Source organism: Saimiri boliviensis, chromosome 20 (assembly GCF_048565385.1).
Source record: "Saimiri boliviensis isolate mSaiBol1 chromosome 20, mSaiBol1.pri, whole genome shotgun sequence".
Taxonomy (NCBI): Eukaryota; Metazoa; Chordata; class Mammalia; order Primates; family Cebidae; genus Saimiri; species Saimiri boliviensis.
The window spans coordinates 31,061,370-31,083,432 of NC_133468.1; the positions used below are offsets into that span (position 1 = coordinate 31,061,370).

Here is a 22,063-nt window from a genome sequence, read left to right on the forward strand (position 1 = left end):
TTTTTCTTTTTTTTCCTTTTTAAGACAGGGTCTCACTGTGTTGCTCAGGCTGGAATGCCATGGTGCAAGCACACCTCACTGCAGCCTCTGACTCCAGGGCTCAAGTGATCCTTCCATTTAAGACTCCCAAATAACTGGGACTACCAGTGCGCCCCACCACAGCCGGCCCATTTTATTAATTCTTGGTAGAGACCGGGTCTCGGTATGTTGCCCAGGCTGGTCTCGAACTCCTGGCCTCAAGTGATCCTCCCACCTCAGCCTCCCAAAGGACTGGGATTACAGGCATGAGTCACCGCTCCCAAGCTCTTCTCCCTTTTGACTCATTTTGAGGCCCCTGTCGCAGGGAGTGGCGGGGAGGGCGCGGGGGAACGGGGGTTGCCTCCTAGTCTAGGGAACCACCGAGATGCCGGGCCTTCGAAGTCCTAGAGAGGGCTCTTTGGCCGCGGACGCCGGCTGCACTTCCGGCCTTTGTGGGCAGTGGCGCCAGCGGCCTGCGGCTGTCAGTGCTGTTTGTCTCTGCACGCGGCTGGGTGAGGGGTTTCTCGGGACTCCCAGCGAGAGGCGTCTGTCCCCAGGCACGCAGCGCCAGTCTCTCTCCGGTCCCCCTTTGTTCCCCGAGCCAGCTGGGAAGACTAAAAGGGCGGGGGCTGGGGGCGGTCCGCGGTTGGACCCCTCTTTTCTGGCACCCTTGGAACCTGCAGGCTGCCGATTTCCGGCCGACCCGGCTCCCACCAAAATCCATGCTGCCGTCCGTGTCAGCTCCTTTTGCAAATGGCCTGGGAGAAAGTCCGGGTTGTTGTACTGGAAAACGCACTCTGCATCCCTTGACTTGCAGTTTTTAATCATTCTCCAACGGGCAGTTACTCCCAGTAGACGTCAAATGAAGATTCAGACAAGAGTTTTGCCTTTCCCAGGATGGGACACTTCAGCAAGGGTGCCGGTACTGACGTGGGTTCTCGGTTTACTCTGAGACGGCTTAAGAGAGAGATGCAGGTGAAAAGCTTGTGGGCAGGGATCAGGGAAGACTTCCACAAAGTGGCTTGTATTCGGAGGAGGGGTAGGAATTGGATACGTGGACGACATGCTCCGCCATCCAAGAAGAACATTCCAGATGGAGTTCAGACAAAAGCACAAAGTTCCAAAAGTGAGAAGTACAGAGAGAGTGGTAAATATTTCGACGCCATCCTGACAAATGGTTGTTTGTGGGTTTTTTGGGGGGAGGGGTGGAGGCAGTCTGGCTCTGTTGCCCAGGTTGGAGTGCAGTGTTGCGGTCACGGCTCATGGCAACCTCCGCCTCCCGGGTTCAAGCAATTCGCCTGCCTCAGCCTACCGAGTAGCTGGAATTACAGGCGCCCACCACCTTACCCAGCTAATATTTGTATTTTTAGTAGAGACGGGGTTTTGTCATGTTGGCCAGGCTGGTCTCAAACTCCTGACCTCAGTCTCCCAAAGTGCTGGGATTACAGGTGTGAGCCACCGTGCCCAGCCCCATCCTGGTAACTGTTTGTTCTGTGTTGGGGAGTGGTGATTAAAGAATGTGTAACCACAGATCCCTTCTGCTAAAAATAGCCAAGCCCCTTAAAAAAATAAGTTAAAATCTCTGGATTTGTTTTCTAGAAATAGTATAGCAGGAGAACTGACTGCCACTTACTAACCAATTTATTTAACCTTTCTGACTTTCAAATTCCTGATTTCTAGGGAGATAGCAATAGTATCTTGTAATAGGGAGGAACAGATGAGGTTAATTAGTATAAAGCATCCACCACAATGTGTGTGGCAGGCAGTAGTAATACGTCAGAGGTTTGTCATTGTTTTTACTATGAATAAGCATTAAAAATGTGATGTGGCCGGGTGCGGTGGCTCAAGCCTGTAATCCCAGCACTTTGGAAGGCCGAGGCAGGTGGATCACGAGGTCAGGAGATCGAGACCATCCTGGTCAACATAGTGAAACCCCATCTCTACTTAAAATACAAAAAATTAGCTGGGCATGGTGGCGCGTGCCTGTAATACCAGCTACTCAGGAGGCTGAGGCAGGAGAATTGCCTGAGCCCAGGAGGCGGAGGTTGCAGTGAGCCGATATCGTGCTATTGCACTCCAGCCTGGGTAACAAGAGCGAAACTCTGTCTCAAAAAAAAAAAAAAAAAAAAAAAATGTGATGTATCCCTTCCCATTATGGAGCCTCCGTCTCTGTACAGTAAGCAATGTTGGAAGAGGAAGAGAAGCAGTAAATTCCAGAAAGTGATAAGAAAGATGTATGTGGAACTGATAGTAACCTATTCAATCCTCACAAAATTTGGGACATCATAATGTCTCTTATACCCATAAAACACCTCATAGCATTTTTATCTGTGTAAAAGCAAGCATGATAATATATATATTTTAAAATAAATATACTAGGCCGGGCGCGGTGGCTCAAGCCTGTAATCCCTGCACTTTGGGAGGCCGAGGCGGGTGGATCACGAGGTCGAGAGATCGAGACCATCCTGGTCAACATGGTGAAACCCCGTCTCTACTAAAAGTGCAAAAAATTAGCTGGGCATGGTGGCGCGTGCCTGTAATCCCAGCTACTCAGGAGGCTGAGGCAGGAGAATTGCCTGAACCCAGGAGGCGGAGGTTGCGGTGAGCCGAGATCGCGCCATTGCACTCCAGCCTGGGTAACAAGAGCGAAACTCCGTCTCAAAAAAAAAAAAAATAAAAGAAAAATAAATAAATATACTTTGTAAATCACTTTCTTGTTTTTTTGAGACAGGGTCTGGCTCCGTTGCCCAGGCTGGAGTGCAGTTGCATGATCTTGGCTGACTGCAACCTCTACCTCCTGGGCTCAAGCCTTGGCCTCCCAAAGTGCTGGGATTACAGATGTGAGCCACCACACCTGGCCCTTTCTTTCTTTTGTGTCTTTGGATTTGTTTTTGTGGAGAGGGGACCAGATAGGTCTTTTTTCCTATGACCAATTATTAAACCCATGTTCCTTATTTTTCTGTTTGAAAGCCCCTGCCTGGCACTCAAAACAAGCCCAAAGCTAATAGAGTTGGGAAAACTACTCAAAACTATGTATATATTTCCAATCAAAACTTCAAGGAAAAGCAGTAACAGTCCTCATTAAAGATGTTAGCACTGGCCAGGCGTGGTGGCTCACGCCTGTATTCCTAACACTTTGGGAGACCAAGGCAGGAGGCCGGCTTGAGCCCAAGAGTTCAAGACTAGCCTGGGCAACATGAAAACCTCATCGCCACCAAAAAATATATACAAAAATTAGCTGGGCATGGTGGCACATGCCTGTAGTCCCAGCTAGTCAGGAGGCTGAGATGGGAGGATTGGTTGAGCCAGGAGTTTGAGGCTGCAGTAAGCCATGATCACTCCACTGAACTCCAGCCTGAGCAATGGAGGAAGAAGCTGTCTCAAAAAAAAAAAAAAAAAAAAGATAAGAGCTTTCCTCACACATCTTCTCTGTCCATTCACATGTCTGTGTTGTAACTGAATCACAGGGTTCAGTCACTCGCTGTTGGCAGAGTCTGATTAACAAGAACAAGATGTGGTATAAAGTGACTTTTTATTCCAAAGCTAGCTTAGGGGAAGAAGTACAGGCTTCCTGCCTTAAGGGTGTCCCTTCAACTCTGGGGCAGAAAGCAGGGACTATTAAAAGGGAACTTGAGGCCGGGTGCAGTGGCTCATGCCTATAATCCCAGCACTTTGGGAGGCCGAGGCGGGTGGATCAGGAGGTCAAGAGATCGAGACCATCCTGGTCAACATGGTGAAACCCCGTCTCTACTAAAAATACAAAAAATTAGCTGGGCATGGTGGCGCATGCCTGTAATCCCAGCTACTCAGGAGGCTGAGGCAGGAGAATTGCCTGAACCCAGGAGGCGGAGGTTGCAGTGAGCCGAGATCCCACCATTGCACTCCAGCCTGGGTAACAAGAGCGAAACTCCGAAACTCCGTCTCAAAAAAAAAAAAAAAAAAAAAGGTGGGGGGGGACTTGGCATGAATGGCATGCAGGGGAGGGAGCAAGCAGGTGGGTGGTCTACAAAACTAACTTGGTGTTTTAACCAGATTGTCTAGTTGGCACCTTTATGGGCAGAACTAGGTTGTAAAGGTGGCCAAAACTCCCCAGGTGGAAGAGAGTTTCAAGTCAGGCACGCTTTGGGTTGTAAATGGACTGTTGTCCTCGAGGTGGTCTCCTGGTGGGAGTGAGTTCCATTCTGGAGCTTCTCAGCGTGCAGTTAGATAAGCTTGCCCTATTGGGAGTGTCTGGTGAAGGAAAAGTAAGAGGTTATAATTGCATTCCTAAAGAGCTAAGTAGGAAACAGGGCAACAGGGGGAGAAAGAGAAAAGAAGAAAGAAATAATAATAAAATAAAATAATAACTCATTCTATTTCTCTTAGAAAATAGGGGTACTCAGTTACAATGTGGGGCTGTCAGAAGCCGACCTCAGGTCTGGGCATGGACAGACTTTCTCCATTATGTGCTCCCCTTAGATGATCTGGTGGGAATAGGACTCCCAATTGTCAGTGTCTGTAGCTTTTTTTTCTTTCCTCTGTCACCCAGGCTGGAGTTCAGTGGCCTGATATCAGCTCACTGCAACCTCCACCTCCCTGCTTCAAGCAATTCTCCGGCCTCAGCCTCCCTAGTAGCTGGTATTACAGACGCGCACCACCACACCCAGGTAATTTTTGTATTTTTAGTGGAGACAGGGTTTCACCATTTGTCCAGGCTGGTCTCAAACTCCTGACCTCAGGTGATCCACCTGCGTCAGCCTCCCAAAGTCCTGGGATTTCAGATGTGAGCCACCACACCCGGCCAGTATCTGTAGCTCTTATCTCTGGGTCAGTTTCTCCAGAGGAAAACCCTCTAGTCTCCTTCCTGAAAAGTCCAAGCCCAGCTGCCACTCTTTACCAACAGAAGTAAGGACTTAACCTTTGAAAGGAGGAAAGCTAGGGCTGTTCACCCATGGTGAGTCTGAAATCCTACACCCCTCAGGCCAGCAATCAGACCCTGCTGGCCTGAGGAATACTGAGCACAGTTGAGGTTGTGGACGCTACAGAGAAAACAAAAGGATTAAATAGATATTTACTTCCTGAACGGTGAGACCCTCTCCTGGCATTTTGGCGCACACCTATAATTCCAGCTACCCAGGAGGCTGAGGTGGGAGGATAGCTTGAACCCAGGAAGCAGAGGTTGCAGTGAGCCGAGATTGTGCCACTGCCCTTAAGCCTGGGTGAGAGAGCAAGACTCCATCTCAAAAAAAACCAAAAAACTAATTTTGTCTGTAGACGTGAGGTTTGCTGGCTCTTTCTCCCTCATGCGCCTCCAAGATGTACCATAGAAATTTAGACATTTTATGGATTGCCTTGGAATTGAAAAGGTAGTAACAGCAACTCCGGGAGTTCCTGCCAAGTTCTACCCCAAGTGGAACAAGTTGCTGATTGTTACCTTCCCTGGATTTTAACCAAGGTGATAAATAAATACAGTGGGAGGGGATATCTGGGAGAAGTAGAGGCTTTGACTCCAGACCTTGAGCTTATTGAAGTCAGAAACTTTGTCCCTGATCAATAAAAATAGTTTTTGGTTTTCTTTTTTTTCTTTTTTTCCCTTGGGTTCAAGTGATCCTCCTGCCTCAGCCTCCAAGAAGGTGAGACTACAGGTGAATACCACCACACCCGGCTTAATTTTTTATATTTTGTAGAAACAGGGTCTTGCTGGCTGGACGCGTGGCTCATGCCTGTAATCCCAGCACTTTGGGAGGCCGAGGTGGGTGGATCACCTGAGGTTAGGAGTTCAAGACCAGCCTGACCAACATGGTGAAACCCTGTCTCTACTAAAAATACAAAAATTAGCCGGGCATGGTGATACATGCCTACAATCCCAGCTACTTGGGAGGTTGAGGAAGGAGACTCGTTTGAACCTGGGAAGCAGAGGTTGTAGTGAGCCAAGATCACACCACTGCACTCCAGAAAAAGAAAGGAAGGAAGGGAGGGAGAGAGGGAGGGGAGGGAGAGAAAAGCAAAGAAGAAACAGGGTCTTGCTTTGCTGCCCAGGCTAGTCTTGAACTCCTGGCTCAAGCAATCCTCCTACCTCAGCCTCCTAAAATGCTGAGATTACAGGCTTGAGCCACCACCCTGGCCCCACTTTTCTTAATTGCAGGGACAGGATGGGGTTTGGAATACAAAAGAGCTGTTCCTACTACTTACACATGCATATTTTTGAGCAAGTCCATTCTCCTAGCGAAGCCTTAATGTCTTTTATCTCTAAAATGGGGACAATCGACCCTACCTCATTGAGTATTTGTGTAGATAAATAACACATAAAAAGTCCCTTTCACATCAAGGGTGCTCAAAATAATGGCAGATATTATCATTCTGATTTATCTAGACAAGGAAACTCTGAGACATTAAAGCACCATCCAAAGGACACACAGCTCATTAGGGGTAGGAGCAAGAATACAATTTGTTTTCTTGACTCTCCAGCTAATAGTCTTGCTTCTACCCTGTACTGCTTGAAGAGGAGGCTTTAGTTTTATTTATTTATTTATTTGAAATGCAGTTTTGCTCTTGTCGCCCAGACTAGAGTGCAATGGCACCATCTTGGTTCACTGCAACCTCCACCTCCTGGGTTCAAGCGATTCTCCAACCTCAGCCTCCCAAGTAGCTGGCATTACAGGCACAAACCATCACGCCTGGCTAATTTTTGTATTTTTAGTACAGATGAGGTCTCACCGTGTTGGCCAAGCTAGTCTTGAACTCCTGATCTCAGGTGATCTGCCTGTCTCAGCCTCCCAAAGTGCTGGGATTACAGGTGTGAGCCACCCTGCCCAGCCTAGTTCTTTTTTTTTTTTTTTTTTTTTAACCACATTTGAATTGCTAAGGTAAGAAAAGTGTCAGGGCGTCAGGGCTGTAGGATGTTAGGAAATAAAGGTTCTCCCCTTTTCTTTCTTTCTTTTTTTTTTTTTTTAAGAGACAGGATCTTGCTCTGACACCCAGGATGGAGTGCAGTGGTATGATCATAGCTCACTGCAGCCTCCAACTCTTGGCCTCAAGTGATCCTCCTGCCTTCATCCTCCTGTAGCTCACACTGCAGGCACATGCCACCACACTCAGCTAATTTTTGTATTTTTTGTAGACACAAAATCTTGCCATGTTGCACAGGCTCATCTCAAACTCCTGGCCTCAAACAATCGTCCCGCCTCAGCCTCACAAATTGTTGGGATTACAAGTGTGAGCCACCATGCTCCACTCCACCCCTTTTCTAACACCAGCCTCCCTGCTACCTTGTTTTCTGCTGCAGGCAACAGGCTCCCTCCTCTCACAGCCAGACCTTGGGCAAAGCTTAGTTTTCTGTACTACATGGTATAGGAGGTATTAGTGAGCACCACCCCTGCCCCACCTATCCCCTCCTCCCCGCTCTTTCCCCATCCATCCCTGCCCCCAGTCTCACCCCCTCCAGATGCAGGCTCTCTTCCACTGAGCAGAGCTACTCTGCCAGGGCAGTTACAAAGATTCTTTGTAATGTGTTTACAGGAGGAGAGTGTGAGAGTGGGGCCTGGCTGTACTGATGGGCCCACCAGGCTTGTTTACATAAGCAGAGGAGCCAAAGCAGATGACCCTTTGTAAACAAAGTCCAGAGCTCCATGCTCCAGCCGCCCAGTTTCTGGGCTACACCACACAGAAGCAGCATGGAGGAGCCTCTTGACCCAGGGAGGGTTGTTGACTCGGCTGGGTGAGAGATGTTTGCACAGGGAGGGAGCTAGCAGGGCCATCTGGCTATTCTGCTCAATGCTGGGCCATTTGCAGGTCAAGCACCCTCAGAGTTCCAGGGCCCCTGGGAAGGCAGCCCCAGCCAATACCATTTCTTCTTTGGGGAAATTTCTAAAACATTATGATTTTTACACTTTTTTCCCCCAGTAATTACACCCAACCCAAATAAACTGTGAAGTTTTATTTTGCAAGGTGGTGAGAAATGTGGTTCTCCGCATTTAAAATGTGGGGGTGGCTGGCACCTAAAAGTCCTCTGCAGTTTACAAAGCATTGCCATCTCTACAATGTCATACCATCTTCAGGGTAGCTAAGTGGGTAGCTACTGCCAAAATCATCCCTATTTTACAGATGAGGGAGTCGAGACTTAGAGAGGTCAGGTCATTTGCACAAACCAAGTGCCAAACAAGATGCGGAGGCTGGAGAGTGACTCCAGATTTTACACCCCTTCTACTCTGACACTTTCCTCTTCATTGGGCTGAAAAATAAGGCAAGAAGAGAGCTTGTTTCACCACATAACCGCCTTGCAGCTGGCTCCCAGTAGAGACCATCACATCTCAGACATGCTGGAAGCAAAAGTGGTCAGCAACAAGGGGCACCTGGGGTTCCCCCAAGGACACCACCAGTAGGCTATTCCCTGCACCCCACTCAAAGCCTTCCATGAAGAGGCCAGACGCAGTGGCTCACACCTGTAATCCCAGCACTTTGGGAGGCCGAGGCAGGTAGATTACCTGAAGTCAGGAGTTCGAGACAAGCCTGGTCAACATGGTGAAACCCCATATCTATTAAAGATATTAGTCGGGTGGAGCAGCGAGCACCTGTAATCCCAGCTACTGAGGAGGCTGAGGCATGAGAATCGCTTGAACCTGGGAGGCGGAGGTTGCAGTGAGCTGAGATCTTGCCATTGCACTCCAGCCTGGGTAACAGAGCAAGACTCCGTCGTTACCCCTACCCCTGCCCCAAAAAAAAGAAATGAAAAGGAAGAAAAAACCTTATATTGAGAGACTGAACCCCAACTGTGTGAAAGTGCATGAAGCATACACAGAGAATCCCACCACCAGCTGAAATCATGCAGACAAGAAAGGGAACATGATATAGAATCACAGAAACTTTCCTCCAAGTTCCTTTGCTCTCGTCTCCTCTTGGGCTTTGTCTCCCCTGCATTCAAACCTGCACAATACCTGAGTCCCCATTAGTGCTCTAGCTACTTCCTTCCAGTTCTTTATCCTCCCTTTTACAACCCAAAACACCAAACCTACCCGAAAGGCATCGTCATTTCATCTTTTTTTTTGGAGACGGAGTCTTGCTCTGTTTCCCAGCCTGGAGTTCAATGGCGTGATCTTGGCTCATTCCAACCTCTATCTCCCAGGTTCAAGCAATTCTCCTGCCTCAGCCTCTTGAGTAGCTGGGATTACAGGCATGTGCCACCACACCTGGCTAATTTTTTTATTTTTATTTTTAGTAGAGATGGGGTTTCACCATGTTAACTGGGCTGGTCTCGAACTTCTGACCTCAAGTGATCCACCGGCCTCGACCTCCAAAAGTGCAGGGATTATAGGTGTGAGCCACTGCACTCAGCCTGTGTTTATTTATTTATTTTGAGACAGAGTCTCACTCTGTCGCCCAGGCTGGAGAACAGTGGCACAATCTCTCCACCTCCTGGGTTCAAGCGATTCTTGTGCCTCAAGCTCCCAAGTAGCTGAAATCACAGGCATGTGTCACGACACCTGACTAATTTTTTTGTATTTTAGTAGAGATGGGGTTTCACCATGTTTGCCAGGCAGGTCTTGAACTCCTGACCTCAAGCGATCCACCCACCTCAGCCTCTCAAAATGCTGGGATCACAGATGTGAGCCACCATCCCTGCCCCAGCCCAATTTATTCTTTAGTGATCACTTTTCTGTAACAACTGTGTGACTGTGTTTTGCAGCTTTTAAAACATTTTTTCTTTTTTCTTTTGAGATGGAGTCTCACTCTGTCACCAGGCTAGAGTACAGTGATGCAATCTTGGCTCACTGCAACCTCTGCCTCCCGGGTTCAAGCAGTTCTCCTGCCTCACCCTCCTGAGTAGCTGGGATTACAAACATGTGCCACCACACCCAGCTAATTTTGTATTTTTAGTAGAAATGGTGTTTCTCCAAGTTAGTCAGGCTAGTCTGGAACTCCCGACCTCAAGTGATCCACCCACCTCGACCTCCTAAAGTGCTGGGATTACAGGCCTAAGCCACTGCACCCAGCCATATTTATGAGTTTTCAAGTACTCTCTACTTCGAAGCCCTGACTTCTCTTCCCCCCACCAAAAAATGTTAAGTAGCCCTCTCCTTTATCCTTCTTTATTCTCTCTCTACATTCACTATTTGTTTGTTTGTTTGTTTGTTTGAGATAAATTCTCACTATGTTGCCCAGGCTGGTCTCAAATTCATAGGCTCAAGCCATCCTCCCACCTCAGCCTCCCGAGTAGCTGGGATTATAGGCATGAATAACCACACCAGTTCTTCTCTCTCTACATTCATTACCACCATAGATTGTTTTTTTGTTTTGGGTTTTTCTGCTGTTGTTGTTGAGACAGAGGCTCTCTCTTTTGCCCAGGCTGGAGTACAGTGGCATGATCTTGGCTCACTGCAACCTCTGCCTCCGGGGCTTAACCGGTTCTCATTCCTCAGCCTCCGGAGTAGCTGGGACTACAGGCATACACCACCACACCTGGCTAATTTTTGTATTTTCAGTAGAGACAAGGTTTCACCATGCTGGCCAAGCTGGTCTCAAACTCCTGACCTCAAGTGATCCACCATACTCAACCTCCTGAACTGCTAGGATTACAGGCATGAGCCATGCACCTGGCCCACCATAGATTGTTCAAATCAGACTGTGACTCCTGGAACCAGATGTTGGAAGGATCATGTTGCAGGTAAAGGACAGCTTACTTCCTTGCCACTGCCCTAGGCTGTCTCTGGATATGTTTGCACATCCACCCTGTGCTGCTGCCTTATGCCATAGGCTTCTTGGAGTAATGACAGTTCTTTTCCTTTGTAAACTATTCAGTTATTTAGAGGAAGTTCCAAGTTGGTCCAGCTGCTCTCCAGATTCCAGCCCAACTCTGAGATGTGTCCCCATGCTGTGTGTTCTCTGTCCTCTGACATTTATCTTTACCAGAGGGAAAACTTGGCAGGCCCTGCTAGAAATGACTCCCAGTTTGCATGTGATGGAAACCCCAGGGATTAGAGAAGTTTGAGCATTGCATCCTAAGGTCGAATCCCAGGAATTTTTTTTTTTTTTTGAGATGAGTGTCGCTCTGTCACCAGGCTGGAGTGCAGTGGCAAGATCTTGGCTCACTGCAACCTCCACCTCCCAGGTTCAAGCGATTCTCCTGCCTCAGCCTCCCGAGTAGCTGTGACTACAGGCATGTGCCACCATGTCCAGCTAATTTTTGTATTTCTAGTAGAGAGGGGGTTTCACCATGTTGGCCAGGATGGTCTCGATCTCTTGACTTGTGATCCACTGTCTCGGCCTCCCAAAGGGCTGGGATTACAGGCATGAGCCACCGTGCTGGGCTGAATCCCAGGATTGCAAAGAAAGTCATGCAAAATTTATAGAGTGTGGGCCGAACTCAGTGTGGACAATGGCCTGAAAGACAAAGCCTGAAAACACAGTCTGATGTTAGCATGGTCTTCTTTGCTTTAGTTCCAAAAAAGTGAGGAAGTCCCACCTTGTCTCAGTTAGATCCCTGTCAGCCACTAGGGTTATATTGAGCTCTGTCATCTTTTGTTACCAAGCAATCAATGGGCTCACTGCCTGACACACATAAAGCCCAATACCATGAAACTGGCTGATTTTTTTTTTTTTTTTTTTTTTTTTGAGACAAGAGTCTGACTTTGTCCCCCAGGCTGGAGTTCAGTGATGCAATCATAGCTCACTACAGCCTTGACCTCCTGGACTTAAGTGATCCTCCCACCTCAGCCTCCCAAGTAGCAGGAACTACAGACATGTGCTGCCATCCCTGGCTAATCCCTTTTTTATTTTTATCTTTTATAGACAGAGTCTTTGCCCAGACTGGTCTGAAACTCCTGGGCTCAAGCGATCCTCCTGCCTCAGCCTCCCAAAGTGCTCAGATTACAAAGGTGAGCCACTGCTCCCATCTAGCACCAGCTTTTGAGAAAAGAAAAGCTTTATTGTGAGTCAGTCTGGCAAGGAAACACTCAAATCTGTCTCCCAGAGCCAGGGGCTAGGTCAGGTTTTATAAGCATAAGGTAATGACACTGATTGGCTCTTGAAATAAGGTGATGCCAGGAGGTATGATCTGACTGAGTCCTGTCATGAGGTGCAGCCAGCACTCAATCTGATTGGATCCTGGATCCTGCCATGCGGTGCCCGCTTCTTAATTCAGTCCCCCTCTTCAGTCTGAGCACCTAGGTTCCGTCCTGTGGTTGCATGCTTGGTTCATCTGGTCATGCTCTGGTTACCTGACCTTCACCTAGGGGTCCAATGGCAACTGAAAAATAACTCACAATTTTGTTACATAAAAATATAACCAGATTGATCTGATGCATTTACACTTTGTGTACTGTAGACAGAGGATGCGCTCTCATTGGCCCTGATGCAAAGTAGGCGAGCCCCAAAATGGGGCTTAGCCCACAAGGTTTCTTGGCTTTGCCCAGGAAAAAAATCAAGGGCAAGCTGGAGGGAGAAGAAAATTGCTTTATGGAAGAGGCAGTGTCATAGCTGCAGTGCTCTTACAGCTCCATGACTGCTCCTGCAGAGCAGGGATTCGCATCTCAGGACAGTTTTGAGTCTTATTTATACCTACTTTTTTTTTTTTTTGAGATGGAGTCTCACTCTTGTCACCAGGCTGGAGTGCAGTGGCATGATCTCCACTCACTGCAACCTCCACCTCCCAGGTTCAAGCGATTCTCCTGCCTCAGCCCCCCAGTAGCTGGGATTACAGGTGCATGCCACCACACCCTGCTAATTTTTGCATTTATTTAGTAGAGACCGGCTTTTGCCATGTTGGCCAGGCTGGTCTCAAACTCCTGACCCTCAAGTGGTCCACCTACCTCAGCCTCCCAAAGTGCTGGGATTACAGGTATAAGCCACCACACCCAGCCTACCTACTTTAATTACACGTAGATTAAGGGGCAGTTAGTCCAGAAATTACTAGGGAAGGACGAGTAACTTCTAGGTTGTCAGCTCATTGCCATGCAAAGGGGTGGTAACACCCAGGGGTTGCCATGGCAACAGTAAATTGACATGGCCTACTGGTGGGCAAGTCTTATGAAAAGCTGCTTCTGCCCTGGCCCTCTTTTAGCTAGTCCTCAATTTGGTCCAGAGTCCAAGCCCCACCTGTGGAGTCAAGTCCCTCCTCCTCTCTCAGCACTGCTGGGAAAGAGCTTCAGGATGGACCCACACATACCACTCAAGCTCAGGAGTCAGTCAACAGCCCAGAGCTCTAAACTCACCTTGTGTCCAATGCAATTGAGGCCACATATATATATATATATATATATATATATATATATATATATATAGAGAGAGAGAGAGAGAGAGAGAGAGAGAGAGAGAGAGAGACAGAGATAGCAATACCGTTAGCATGTGCCAAGCCCTGCAACTGCTGATTTACATGAATCAACTCCATCATGCAAGCCTCATGACAACCCAATGAGCTGTTTGAATCCTCATTTTACAGAGAAACCAAGGCTCCAAAAGTTCAAGTAACTAGGCCAAGAGTACACGGTACAGAGAAGATGAGAACCAAGGCCGCGTCCAGCGCCCGTCCCCTACACATCATAGCAAAGAAGGATATAACTTGGGCTTACTTGGGAATGAGGCCACAAGGCTGAGGGGTTTTTTGGTTTGTTTTGATTTGATTTGATTTGGCACTAATGTTCTCATAAACATCCTCATTCAGACCCAGGTGCTTTTGCAGTCATGGGACTGGATGTGGGCTAAGACTCTGTTGTCCGTGGCTGGAGTCCAAAGCTGAGAACAAAGAAGGACAAACTTCAGGAGGACACTCCCAGCTCACAGCAAAGATCCCAGATGCCACCTACATGACAGACAGAAAAGCTCAGGTGTTTTGCTTGCTCACCCAGTTTTTCTGCTCCTCAAGTCTGGATGAAACCAGGAAGAGAGAAAGGACTTTGTAGAAGCCAAATGCCTTCTGCCTATCAAAGGGGGCATCCCTCTCCTCCTCCGTGGCTGGTTCCGTTGCCCCCTCATCATGAAGACAAGTGAGGATGTCTTCAAAACCTGGGGCAGAGGCCCGGCACTGTGGCTCTCGCCTGTAATTCCAGCCCTTTGGGAGGCCAAGATGGGCAGATCACTTGAGGCCAGGAATTCAAGACCAGCCTGGCCAATATGGTGAAACCCCATATCTACTGAAAATACAATGGGCGTGGTGTTGGGCACCTGTAACCCCAGCTACTGGGGAGACTGAGGCAGAATAGCTTGAGCCAGGAGGCGGAGGTTGGAGTGAGCCAGGATTGCACCACTGTAGTCCAGCCTGGGCGACAGAGAGAGATTCCATCTCAAAAAAAAAAACACAAAAACAACTTGGGTGTAGGGGAAGCAGGAGTCTCAGTCACAGGGGAGACCCCATATCTACAAAAAACCTCATCCTCTAGTTGAGCATTATTTTAGGTAGAAGACTCTCCCACCTAGGCAGATAGTGGATGATTCAATAAGTCCACTAAGATGGCCAGAGAAGGTAGCCAGAGAAGGTAGCCAGAGAAGGTGGCCAGAGAGGGGAAGCAGCACCAGAGGAGGTCCATGTTCCAGCCAATTGAGTGGCCAAAGATGCCTAAGTTTCTCACAGATAAGTGGACCCAGAAGCGGGTAGCTGGGCTTGAGCTATCCAACTGGTGCCCCACCCCAAGAGTCCCCACAAAAGGAGGTTGTACAGTGCCCTGCTAGGGGCAGAAGGCAGATCGACAGGGATAGGGGACTGAGTAGTAAGCAGGTCCCCAAGGCACCCTGAGGATTTCATCCCTGAACTCCACCAGCCCACGTTTGGGTGGCTGACACACAGTAGTGGTAGACTGTGTTTTCCAGAAGTGACCATGGCAGTATTTTTGGTCCCACATTGCAATTCCAGAATCACACCACTTCCCATCAAAAGGTGGCATCTGGGAGGCTGAGATAGGTGGATCACCTGAGGTCAGAGTTTGAGACCAGCCTGGCCAACCTGGCCGTCTCAACTAAAAATACAAAAGTTAGCTGGGCATAGTGGCAGGCGCCTGTAATCCCAACTACTCAGGGAACTGGGGCAGGAGAATTGCTTCAACTCAGGAGGCAGAGGTTGCAGTGAGCCAAGATTGTGCCACTGCACTCCAGACTGGGCGACAAAAGGGAGACTCCATCTCAAAAAAAAAAAAAAAAAAAAAAAAAGGCAGCATTGCCAGGCATGGCGCCTGTAAAACCAGAACTTAGGGAGGCCAAGGCAGGAGTATTGCTTTAGCCCAGAAGTTTAAGATCAGCCTAGGCAGCATAGTGATCATACCACTGCACTGCAGCCTGGGAGACAGAATAAGACCCTGTGTCAAATACACACACATACACACATACACACACACACACACACACACACACACACACACATTTGGAGACGGAGGGAGAGAGATTGTCAAGATTGTCAATTTACCTTCTTCCCTGAATCAATCTCTCTCTCTCTCTCTCTCTCTCTCTCTCTCTCTTTTTAGGACAGAGTCCTGCTCTGTCACCCAGGCTGGAGTGCAGTGGCACGATCTCAGCTCACTGCAGCCTCCACCTCCTGGGTTCAAGCGATTCTTCTGTCTCAGCCTCCCAAGTAGCTGGGCTCACAGGTGCATGCTACCATGTCCAGCTAATTTTTTGTATTTTTAGTAGAGATGGGGTTTGACTATGTTGGCCAGGTGGGTCTTGAACTCTTTTTTTTCTTTTTTTCTTTTTTTGTAATGTGCCCTACACCTGGGGTCTTGAACTCTTGAACTCTGTCCCCCCCGCCTCAGCCTCTGAAAGTGCTGGGATTACTGGTGTGAGCTACCACACCCAACCTGAATCTTCTATTGATATTTATTTTTTAATTGTTATTAGGCAACTCTGAAATGTCCATGAAGATGGTTCATCTATGGGAATGAAAATTACAAGCTATTGTCTTCTCAGGATAAATGGAACATATTTCTTAGTTTCCTACAAAGGGCCCTTGCCTCTTCCTGTGAGATTTTTCAAATATGTATTTTTGACATTTCTTTTTCATTATCAGATTGTGACAAGAAGGAAATTGCATGTGGAAAAAACTCTATAGGATAAGCAGAGCCTGCTCGATCCCTTTCCAAGCCTTCTGTGACCTCCCACCTGGAAGCAATAGCAACAGTGCCCCATCTGGAGTAGCCACTGCCATGATGCTGGCTGCAATGAGGGAGGCACGGCTGGGACTGCAGCACTCCATGGAGCTGGAGGGAGCTGCAAACACGTGGAAGCCCCCCTCCTTCCAAGTTGGAGGAGCAGGAGTCCCTCTCTCCCAGGAGCAGCTGCAGCCACCCAGCCACAGCCGCAAACCCAGGCATCTCTGCACTCTCAGGAACCTGGCAAGCCTCTCTGCCCCCACAGGTTTGGAAGTGCCTGTTCCCACTGCCTGGCCTCTCCCTGCTCCTGGCACCCACTTTGATTTCAGAGCAAAGTTGTGTCTAAGCCCTGGAGCTGTCACCACCTGGCTGAGTGTAAGCATGCTTAGGCAAACCTGACACACCAGCCCCTTGCCACCCCAGCCCCCTCCAGACTTTGAGCACCCATGACCACAGGAGGGAGGCTAAGGCAGAGCAGCTGGGCACGAGCCTGCAGGCACCCCTCAGTATGAACAGCCTGACTGCTGTGGGAACCATGGATGATAGAACAATGGTGGCAGGAAGCAGACAGTCCAGTGAATGGAAAGGGGTGAGTCCCCAGTGAAGCCCCACCGTTAGGCCAGGGATGGCCTGAGGCCTGGAGGTCAGGCTGCAAGTTCTGTGGACTGGAGTGGGAACTTACTGTGCTTTTTCAAGGCCTGCCCATGGACCAATGAGCAGGCACTTCCTTCCCTCTGAAGCCCATAGAAACCCCAGACTCAGCCAGACTCCATCAGATAACAGGATGACTTGCCTGTGGAGAGGAGCTACCCACTGTTGGTCTCCGAGCTTCTAAGATGTTCTGTTGCTGATTAAAGCACTTCTTCACCTTGCTCACCCTCTACCTGTCTGCGTACCTCATTCTTCCTGGATGCAGGACAAGAACTAGGGACCTGATGAATGGCAGGGCTGAAAGAGCTGTAACACAAACTCAGCTGAAACACACCCCTTGCTGGCCATGTTGTGGGTGACAAGAAGGAGAAGAGAGAGAAGGAGAGAAGAGCTTTGGTTTTTCAGGGAGCCCAGACCTGGGAGCTCACCAAGCCAGGGCTGTGACATGCTCTTTAGGGCTCTGTGGTTACTGGTGTCTCCAAGCTTCTGGGCACCACTGCATTCCCCACTGCCAGCTATGGAAGCTGCTTGCAGTATGCCTGGTCTAGCCACAGCCTTGCAGGGAGCAGGCACACGGAGCTGCCTGCCCTGCCACAGCCAGCATGCCTGGCTGTGCTCAGTGGCCCAACCCCACACTCACTCACTCACACACTCCTCACCCCTCTATGCCTGGCTCACCCTTGGCAAGTATGGGATCAAGACTGGTAGCACGAGCCAAGAGCAGCCTGCCAAACCGAGTGGGCAGAATGAGCCCAGAGGGCCCAAGCAAAACTCCAGCAAAGGCACCACTGGCCACAGAGGTTTCTGGCCAGAAAGATTACACCCCAAGGGTCCTGTGACAGAAGCTAGGGGGAAAAAATATGGATTTTGCATATGAAGGGCAACCAAGAGGCCAAGAAAGGAATTTGTGTATGATGCTCCAACATTTCCCATGCTAATTAAGATGATGGTAGGATTTCATGATACACCAGTTCCAAGGAAAGTCATCACCCAATGCTGGATGAAGTCATGGCTGCCTTCAGAATGTAGTAGGGAGGTGATTCTCCAGTGAAACTTTATGGTCTCTCAGAGCCAGAATGGGAAGAAACCTTTAACGACAGTTCACAGCTCACTTTTCCATGCAAAGAAGCATACCTCAGGGTCCTTCATGCATGGTTTCTGCAACACGGCGTGACATGCTAGAGGAACGCTTCCCTTCAGCATTGACCCCACTAACTTTCACAACACGAAAGTCAAACTTAGGAACCCATAATTTCTAGGGTGCCCTTCGGGAACTTTTTATTTGCTCAGGGCAGCTAATTTTTAATTTGTGGTGTTTTTAAGCACCCTGTCTCTTTGTAATCATAAATCATTACATTTCATGATTCTTTCAGCACTTTCATCTTTGAGTTCTTTCAAAACTCTTGCGTGGATACCACCTGATCTCATCAGCTGAGCTTCTTTGCTGACACGTCTAGAACCTTGGTGTTACCAGTGTTATTGCCTATAGCCCCTCTGACTATCTGTGGGACCAGTAACCTCATTTCTTGGAATCTACCCTTAGGAAGTAATCAAAGATGTTAAGTATGGGCACGGTGGCAGGCCGAGGTGAGCGGATCACTTGAGGCCAGGAGTTCGAGACCAGCCTGGCCAACATGGTAAAGCCCCATCTCTACTAAAAATACAAAAATTAGCCAGGCACGGTGGTGGGCACCTGTGATCACTGCTACTTGGGAGGCTAAGGCATGAGAGTCGCTTGATCCCAGGAGATGGAGGTTGCAGTGAGCTGAGATCATGCCATTGCACTCCAACATGACAACTGAAGGAAACTCTGTCTCAAAAAAAACAAAAACGGACAAGTGCAGTGTCTCATGCCTGTAATCCTAGCACTTCGGAAGGCCAAGGCTGGCAGATCACTTGACACCAATAGTTCAAGACCAGCCTGGCCAACGGGGTAAAACCTTGTCTCCATTTAAAATACAAAAATTAGCCAGGTATGGTGTTGGGCACCTGTAATCCCAGCTATTCGAGAGACTGAGGCAGAAGAATCACTTGAACCTGGGAGGTGGAGGTTGCAGTGAGCCAAAATCATGTCATCTCACTCCAGCCTGGGCAACAGAGAGATACTCTGTCTTTAAAAAATAATAATAAAATAAAATAAAAAAATATTCTTTCTAAAGAGGGGCTTATGTATTTGTTTTTCTTCCATGCTGATACTCTTTTTTCCTATGGTCTCTGGAGAATGTGCTCCCTAACTTTGGGAAAAAAAGAAAAGATAACAGAAATGTTGTCCACCAATCTGTCCCCATCCCACCACCTCATCACACACACCTGACAGGTGCTTTGCAAAGACTTCTCTCAGCAAAAGCCACACTACCATGGTGGAAATGAAGATCTCAGTAGCACTTAACGGAGGCATCCATGAGGATTAACTCAGCATGTCCTGGATGATGGAACAGGGATCACAATGGTTTTTTTTTGAGACAGAGTCTCACTCTGTCACCCTAGATGAAGTGGAGTGGTGAGATCTCAGCTCACTGCAACCTCTGCCCCAGGCTCAAGCAATTCTCCTGCCTCAGCCTCCTGAGTAGCTGGGATTATAGGCACCCGCCACCATGCCTGGCTAATTTTTGTATTTTTAGTAGAAATGGAGTTCACCATGTTGGCCACGCTGGTCACAAACTCCTGACCTCAGGTGATCCACCTGCCTCAGCTTCCCAAAGTGCTAGGATTACAGGAGTGAGCCACTGCACCCACCCCATATTCTGCTCATTTTTTTTTCTTTAATTTAGGGACCTACTGTAGCTGGAAGAGAGGAAGTGACTGCAGAAGAATACGTGGTCATTACCTAATTGTTATTAGACAGTGGTCAACTGGGACCTGCCTGAGGTCTCCTCACCCATACCCCAGTCTTTCTGTCTGGATAGCCCATCCTCTGGAGACTCCTGTGGCCTGACCTCCTCCCACCTGGGCCATCCACCTTACCTAAGGAGGACTAGACTTCCCTGCAAGCAGGGCCAGTGAGCAGCTTGCAGATGCTGTGTGAATTTGTTTGATGTTGCCATGGTACTGAGGCCACAAAAATTGTTGGGAAGGTTGATTCTGGTTTAAGGCCGTGATGAGATGCAAAGAATTAAAAACAGCCAGCTGCATCTGTCATTATACAAGGCTAATTTCCTCCAGTGAGTGGCTAGGGAGCTCACTTCCAGAATACACAGAGAATTTCCTTATGCAACAAGAAAAAGACTCTATTCTTTGAAAGGGAAGGAATTGCAACTGTGTTTCCGTGTGTGCGTGTGTGTGTGTGTGTGTGTGTATGTGTGTTTGTTTGTTTGTTTGTTTTGAGACAGGGTCTCACTCTCATGCTGGAGTATAGTGGCACCATCATAGCTCACTGCAGCCTTGATCTCCCAGGCTGAAGTGATCTTCTCACCCTAGCCTCCTGTGTAGCTGGGACTACAGGCAGGTGTCACCATGCCTAGCTAATTTTTTTTTTTTTTTTTAACTTTTGATAGAGATGAGTCTCACTATGTTGCCCAGGCTGTTCTCAAACTCCCACCTCCACCTCCCAAAATGTTGGTATTACAGGCATAAGCCACCACACCCAGTAGAGACAGTCTCACTCTGTTGCTCAGCCTGGAGTGCAATAGTGTTATTATAGCTCACTGTAACCTTGAACTCCGGTCAAGTGAGCCTCCTGCCTCAGCCTTCAAAGTAGCTAGGACTGCACACATGTGCTACCACACTTCACTAATTTTTTAAATTTTTAATTTTTTTTTTTTTTTTTTTTTGAGAAGGAGTCTCATTCAGTCACCCAGGCTAAAGTGCAGTGGCGAGATCTCAGCTCACTGCAAACTCTACCTCCCAGGTTCAAGCGATTCTCTTGCATCAGTCTCCCAAATAGCTGGGACTACAGACGCATGCCACCATATCCGGCTAATTTTTGTATTTTTAGTAGAAATGGGATTTCACCATATTGGCCAGGCTGTTCTCAAACTCCTGATCTCATGATTTTTGCCCACCTTGGCCTCCCAAAGTGCTGGGATTACAGGTGTGAGCCACCGCGCTTGGTCACTTTTTTTTTTAGTAGAGACAAGCTGTCATAATTTTGGCCAAGCTTGTCTTGAACTCCTGACCTCAAGCAATCCTCCCTCCTCAGCCTTCCAAAGTGCTGAGATTAGAGGCTGGGATTACACTGTGCCCAGCCACGAGTTTTGAAGTAGTATACGTGAATTCACATCAGTTATTACATTGAGCTTTTCCAGGGGGCAAGGAACAAAGTTAGACAGAGATTTGTTGGCTCAGGGATTTGTTGTAAGGACATGCAAGCAAGTAGGGAGACAGAGCACAATGGCATCTGCAGCTAAATCAAGCAATGTAGAGAATGAATCATTGTTTGGGGCCTGGAGGTTATTCGGGCTGTCATCTTGCCGAGCTGTGCGCCCCCAGTACTAGGTGGCTGGGTCCCCTTCTGTGTGCTCTGCCATTGTGCTGGGCCAGCCCTTGGTTTCTGTGGGAAGCAGAAAAGTTCCTTTTTAAACTTTCCTTTCTTGTTAAAGAATAAATCGCAAGTGTGCTAATAACTTTGTTAAGCCCTATCCTATATGGCTGTTAGACATCCCATGCTTACAGGCACGCAGTACATTCTATGTCCTTGTACTTTAACCAAGATACCTGTGCTGTACGTGCTCACAGGCATGTCCCAGCTCTACATTGCTTTTACCTGTTTAGAAAAGTTTTAAGTTGTTAGCCAATTGGGTTTTAGATTGTGAGGTCTGGCTCCAGTCAATGGAGATCAGACATAGCAGTAAGGATGACCCCAAATGCATAAGGGATAAATATGTCTGCTTTTCCTCTGTTTGTTTTACTCTCATGGCAAGATGGCTAGTAAGAGTACCCTTCCTGCAGTCCAGGAAGTAAAAATTGAGTTGCTAAAAGATCCTTTGTCTCAGTGCTAATTTTTCTTTGTGGCACTGAGCATCTATTTCCATCAGTTTCTACAGCTGTTTGTCTTTCTCTCCTAACTTATGACTTCCACTGCCTCCTGGCTCCTATCACCTGATGACTTCTGCTTACTGATTTCTGCTTGCCTTCTGGTTTTCTATGTGTGTCTGTCTCACATTTAAACTCCCAAACAGGTCAGGTGCAGTGGCTCACACTTGTATTCCCAGCACTCTGAGAGGCCAAGGAGGAAGGATCACTTGAGGCCAGGAATTCAAGACCACCCTGGCCAACATGGTGAAGCCTCATCTCTACTAAAAATACAAAAATTAGCCAAGCATGGTGGCATTGGCAAATGCCTGTAATAACAATTACTTGGGAGGCTGAGGCATGAGAATCGCCTGAACCAGGAAGCAGAGGCTTCAGTG

General features: G+C 48.2%; 1 long non-coding RNA gene across 3 annotated transcripts; it reads left to right on the forward strand.

The window, feature by feature from the left end:
• The first annotated feature begins 479 nt into the window (after positions 1 to 479).
• On the forward strand, positions 480 to 18,873 carry LOC141582454 (uncharacterized). 3 transcript variants are annotated; one of them, XR_012515299.1, is made up of 4 exons: positions 480 to 4,664; positions 10,476 to 10,657; positions 11,782 to 11,867; positions 13,652 to 18,873. It is a non-coding gene; the product is annotated as an uncharacterized LOC141582454 (long non-coding RNA). The 3 variants fall into 3 exon arrangements; XR_012515300.1 differs by having other exon boundaries at positions 480 to 1,165; positions 4,547 to 10,657; XR_012515298.1 differs by having other exon boundaries at positions 480 to 10,657.
• Positions 18,874 to 22,063: the final 3,190 nt, after the last annotated feature.